This window comes from Mesoplodon mirus (assembly GCF_964341445.2).
Source record: "Mesoplodon mirus genome assembly, contig: HAP1_SCAFFOLD_1281, whole genome shotgun sequence".
Classification (NCBI taxonomy): Eukaryota; Metazoa; Chordata; class Mammalia; order Artiodactyla; family Ziphiidae; genus Mesoplodon; species Mesoplodon mirus.
In genome coordinates, this window is record NW_028294810.1 from 44199 (window position 1) to 50714 (window position 6516).

Consider the following 6516-nt stretch of genomic DNA (forward strand, 5'->3'; position numbering starts at 1 on the left):
ACCTTTTCAAATAGAGCCATAACCCCCACAAGATTTCCTGATTTCTCTGGGGTCAGATAAACCATCACATTTCACAGTGGTGCCCTGTATATGAAAGTGATAAACATAATCTGGAAGCACGGCAGTGGCTAAAAATATGGAGCTGGAAGGCATTCGTTGAAATGATTTTTTGCTTTTAATTCATTGCATAAAATGCTAATGTCCAAATTCAGGCAGGTAGATCTTACTAACCATCAAGAGCTTCAACCCTGCTAACAGCTAAGTGTGCACTTTTAAACCCTACTTTGACTGCTCCAGAAACTTACTGGGTTTCCTTAATGCCTCTGTTACTATTTCCTTTGTGTCATTTTGCTTTTCTTTAAAAACATAGCTGTGTGACCTTGGGGAAGTTATATCATTTCCTTGAGACTTGGTTGCCTTCTCTGTGAATATCTGGGTATAATTTTAGTATTGCTCAATAGAAGTTTTGGTGATAATGAAAATATTCTATATCTGTACTATGCAAAGCAGTATTCAATAGCTACATGGAGCTAATAAACATCTTTGAAATATGGCAAATGCAACTGAGGAACTGAATTTTTAACCTTATTTTAAAATTTGTTTCCATATAAATAATGCCACGTGGCTAGCATCTGTTGACAGTACAGATCTACATAATATTTTAAGAACACTCTCCACTCAAAAACTCTGCCATTCATTAAGTCAACCTAAATAATTTTGCCCTCTGACAAACAGAAAATAATTTATGCTTTCCTTGAAATTATCTGTCAAGACCTTTATCAGTTAGGGGACATTATATTCTTAAAATTGACTTTGCTTTATGAAACTTTAATAATGTTGGAGTTCTCTGCCCTTGGTACCACCTTTGTGATGATGGGAAATACTGTGGATGATCAAGGACTATTTCAAGAGATCATGGAGAGAAACCGTCTGGATTCAATTTCATTATGAGGATGTCAAAATGTTAAACTACTTAAAATAAAACCCATACTGTTTTTATGCTAAGTTATATTCTACATGTAGCTGGAAAAATGTTAAAAATATTTTTAAAGAACTACACATCTGGGCTTCCCTGGTGGTGCAGTGGTTGAGAGTCTGCCTGCCGATGCAGGGGACACTGGTTCGTGCCCCGATCCGGGAAGATCCCACATGCCGTGGAGTGGCTGGACCCATGAGCCATGGCCCTGGGCCTGCGTGTCCGAGCCTGTGCTCCGCAACGGGAGAGGCCACAACAGTGAGAGGCCTGCGTACCACACACACACAAAAAAAATTAGAAGTATCTGAAATAAGCCTAAATTCAGAGTTAATCAGATTGGCCTGCTTTCTCAGGGGGACTGGAATTCACTGCTCTTTTCCCTCAACTCCCTGATGTCAGTGGCACTTTCCACAGATGAGGTGGCCTTCTCTGCCTACTGTGGAAGCTCAGTTCCCCCAGGCCCACTCCCTGTCTGAATCCCACACTTGAGGCCAGGTGCCACCCTTCCCAGAACATTTGTGGTCTCATTTCAGTTTTTGACCTGCTCAGATTGAGTCCCTGTAGACTCTTTCTCAGCTTGAAACCTGATCTTCAACCCCTTTCCCTGACCTCGATGGTTACCTTCCTACTTTAGGTCTCAGGTGCTTTAGCTATAAAATGATATAGTTGCCCTTAATTCTAAAGTCTTCTTTCTAAAGCTCTACAATGTGGTGGCTCCTTGAAAATGTTTCTCTTTGCTGGTTTTAATTTTGTAGAGAATTAAAACCACAGCTACTCTAAAAGACAGTATGTTACATTGGATAAGGAAAGTGTGTTTTTGTAGTTAGATTAACAGGGATGGAAGATGACTTAGTATGTTTTAAGACACTCATGATCCATTCCCGTGAGAGTCAGGGGAAGAAGGGGAAGGGAGTTAATAAAATACCAAACCATTGTGACAAATTAAGTTAACAAAGATGTAGCTGATTAGTTACTACTTGAATAAGCCACACATATCCAATTCAAGTTTTCCTTTATTTTTCTAAGGAGGGATCCCAGTGAGCTGAGTCCCATGTTCAGGAACTCCACGTTCAATGGCTTAGTCTTTAAAAACTGTTATGTTGCTGGAAGAAGAAATATTTCCCATCAAGTCCTAATTGATGTTTAGCTATCACGCACATTTGAAATAAATTTATTACTTTGTCTGATCTCAGTGTAATACATTCCAAAGGGGCAAAGAGCACACGAAAATTTATGGAGTCTCCATCTTCTACACTAAAGTGTGCAATAAATTACATAATATTGGGCCGTGAAATTCACAAGCCATAGAAACCACACCATTAGCAATGTATACAGTGGTAAACAGCAGGTAATGATAATCATATAAAACAAAATAGACTGTGAGTGTTGGCACTGCTGCCAATAAAGCAATCATTAAATGCATTCATATGCATCTACGCTAGGTAAGCTCTTTGAGGGCAATTGCTATGAATTCTACATACCTGTCAGGATATTATATAGAGCCCAGTTTCTATGGCCTTTATTCAGAGAGGCTGAGAAACGGTTACTGTGGGTAAATTCAGACCTTTTCTCAATATAGAATTTGGTCAACATGCATTCTGAACAGCAAAATTTCACACTGCTTTCAATTTTCCTACAGTACTTGCCACCTCAACAAATGCAGGATTAAGTATAATGGATTATAAGAAGTTAGAAAGGAAAGATGGAAGAAAAGAAGGAAGGTGGAAAAAAGTTGCGTATGGAGTACATCAACATTTACGTAAAGAGTGGACCTAAAACTAACCTGAGGTTACCCTAAACTATTAGCGTATGATATAGAAGCGTAAGTGAAAAAATAAAAAAAAACCAGCAAGGAAAACTCAAAGATTCTTTGTTTTTTCACTTTACTGCATATACACGTCCATCTTAAACAATCTATATGCTTATATCCAATAAGAGCATTGTTTTGCAAGGCTATTTGGGTTCTATCAGCATGTAAAGGTCGGACAACTCAACTTTAGCAGAGTTAGCCTTCAGGTGAATAATTGCTTCTTTCAGGTTGTGAGCATTTCAATTTTCCAGAAATGTTCCCCAAAAAATGAAAACTAAAAGAGTCCTAGGACAGCGTCCTTTAGAAGTTTTATAGTATCAAGGTTTTTGGAGGAAGAGTATCCTTGTCGATTATCAACACAATGATTCCAAGCAGGTCAATTTATGCTGAGAATATTATATAACAGACCCCACTTCACCTCCATTATACTGACAATGATCTTCCTTACTTCAACCTTGTGCTTCTTAGTAAAGTTGAAAATACTGAGCCAAGAACAGACAGTGACAATGCCAGAGACTCAGATGTACCTATAAGGTGCCTTCAGACAACATCAGCCACCCAGGCTAAAGTCCTGGTTTAAAACATCCCAACATGAATGAATCTCAAAAACCATATGCTGAGCAAGTGAAGCCAGATCAAAAGGGCACCTACTGTATTATTCAACTTACATGAAATTCTAAACTGGGCAAAATTCATCTCTAAAGATAAAAATCAGATCCGTGGTTGCCTTGGGGTGGGAGATGGGGATACTTTTGCAAAAGCCTAGGAGGAAACTTTCTAGGGTTTTAGAATTGTTATCGATCTTATGGGGGTGGTAGTTATACAAATGTGTACATTAATTAAAAGTCATTGAACCGTTGACTAAAAATGTCTGCATTTTATTGTGTGTAAATGATACCTTAATAAAGTTGATTACAAAATGAACCAAAAACAAAACAAAGAAGAAGAAAAACCTCTCAAGACCTCAAAGGAAATACACTGTTTTCTTCCAGCGTACCAGATTGGAAATGAGGCACTAGTCTGTTCTACCCTCAGATTATCCCGAGGATTATCTAGTCTATTTTAAAGCACTAGAGTCCCCTATCAGAAAAACTCACCCCATGTTTAATTACTTTGATTTCTTCTCTGCCTCTTCTCTCACACGGTGAAGTCATTTACGGAAGAAAAACCATCTTTTTCCAACTTTGCATCATCACATATTCTTTCCAAAGCTACTATTTATGAAACAAAATTTGGCTACACTTTGTAAAAATCTAGTTTTTTGAGCCTGACAAATCTTAACAGTTAACCTATTGCCTCCTTTGGAATTTGGAAAAAAAATTATTTTGAAAATGAATAGCTGAGATTTGACATTTTTGTTTTTTGTGATTTTCTCTTCCCCTAAGAGAGAAGTGAGTAGGAATGAGAAACACATACATAAAGAAAAAACAAGTTATCTTGCTGCCTTTGCACGGTTATAATTTATAGGAGGCCCTTTTCAACAATAATCTATTATCAGAATCAATAAAAATAATCTCCATGAAGGCCAGGCCAGGATATTTGTCTCTTTTTCAGCAGATTGCAATACAAACCACATTCATGGATATGCTTCTTCATGATCTTTGTAATACTGTAACAGCTGACCATTTCCTCATGCCTCTTCACCTTAACTTAAACCTGGTTTTTCATTAATGACCTCACATTTCCTTCTCTATCACTTGGTTGTCGGCCTCTTTTCCAACTCCAACTCCAACTCGCATTTCACTCTGGAACCAAAGGAAGACTCACACCTTCCTGCTTTTTAGTGGTACCTCAAGGTCATTACCATATTGTGATCACCCTGAAGAACAGCCAGACAATTGTTATTGCAGAGCCATCTGACAGTTTGTAGCTCTAAAAATTAACTAAGGACCACATTTGTCAAAAATACCCTAGTTTAAGATTTTGGTAATATAGCAACAATAATTCCGAAGTCATTTATGACGATCAGTGTGGGAAGCACCTTCCTTTGGGAAGATCCTTTGCCATACAATACACTTACCCTGTCAGGTAATAAGGAAGCACGGCCGTGGAAATTAAACTTTTGTGGAAAGAAGTACTTGGCTTCGAGAAGGCTTGAAGTTCATACATTTTTCTTGAATTAGATTCCCCATTAATTACATTATCCACAGAGAGGTAATTATCAGAATTATGTAAGCAATTAAGGAGATGCTACTCCACATTCTTTCAGCTTGTTGACCTTTCTCACTTTATTTCATGTGGCTATCTGAAACATCAGTGATTTACATGTCTTTTTTTTTAACAGATTTCTCTGTGTGTGTGTGTGTGTGTGTCCCCATGATGAAAACATCATTAAAATAAAATATCATGAATAGCCTCTTAAGAAGCAGAGTCTACTTAAAGTCCTGGAAAATGTGAAAGCACTAATATTCATGGACAACTCTACACTCTGAACGCTACTCCAAATTTTATTGATCTCTATTTTGTCTAGGAGTTTTTCAAATTTTCTACCATGATCATTTGTTAGTTTTATAATTACATAATAAAGGCATTACATCATACAATCTTTTGTTATCCATTGCAGTTTTAAAACTATTCCTTTCCTTGTCCTCAGCAGATATGTCATAGATTATTAGTACACAAGCAAAGACTTTCAACGTAACAGTACTTTATAGTGAGAAGAACTATACTGAGCTATCTCTATCCTAAGACAATGCACTAGGAAAGCACTAGGAATTCTTAAGCACTAGGAATACAGAGACAATCAAGGGGCAAGTTCCTTGCCTTCGAGTATACATAATCATTATAGCAAATGCTTAAATAGCACTTAGTATATAACTCACCACAGCAGTCTTATTATACTCCTTTTAAATAGGTTAGCAGAGGAAGCCACAGGGAAGTCATAGGGTAAAGCCAGAATTTGAACCTAGGTAGACTAGTACACTGTCCACGGCTTTAACTACTATGATAAAAAATATATATATATATATATATATATATATATATATATATGCCATATATATATATATATATAACTCCAAGTATTCCGAAGTTACAAAACACTTATCTACCAAAACTCAAAAAGGAGCACACAAAATTGCATAGAAAATAAACATGTAAAAGGTCATAAATAAACCACAATATAACCTGCTCCACATAATATACTGACTGCAGTGTCCTGGGCCTCTCCCATCCTTAGGTAGCTGGAAATTACAACAAAATAATACTTTTCACTTTTGGAAGCCACACTATCTCTCATACCAACCAACTAATTACTTCCTTATAGAGAATAGGAAATTAACCTGAATATCAGAAAAAAAACATATATATATAGCATTACTGATGTAGAATCTTTATTTAAAGACAACAACTTCAATAGCAGAGGGAACTTTACCACTGCAGGCTTCAGATAACCTCTATATTTCTCAGGTTTTATGCTAAATCATAAAATGCCATATTGTGTCTGAAGCTATTCTTTCAATAGTCCATTTTCTTAAATGGACTAGCAAAGCAGTAAATACTGAGGAACATTTTGGCTCCCAAATCCTAAAGCCATTCTGATTATGCCTGGGTCATCATGGGGACATCATCGGAACTACCAGAGGACTGGCAGAAATACCAGTGGTCTGGCCAGCTTATAAATTAGAAATTATACAGAATCCAAGTTTATTTTTTTGTTAAGTAATTCCTATGAGGTTTTTGGGATGTCAATGTAAAGTCCTTTGATGTGTAATCTTTATCCATTAGATAG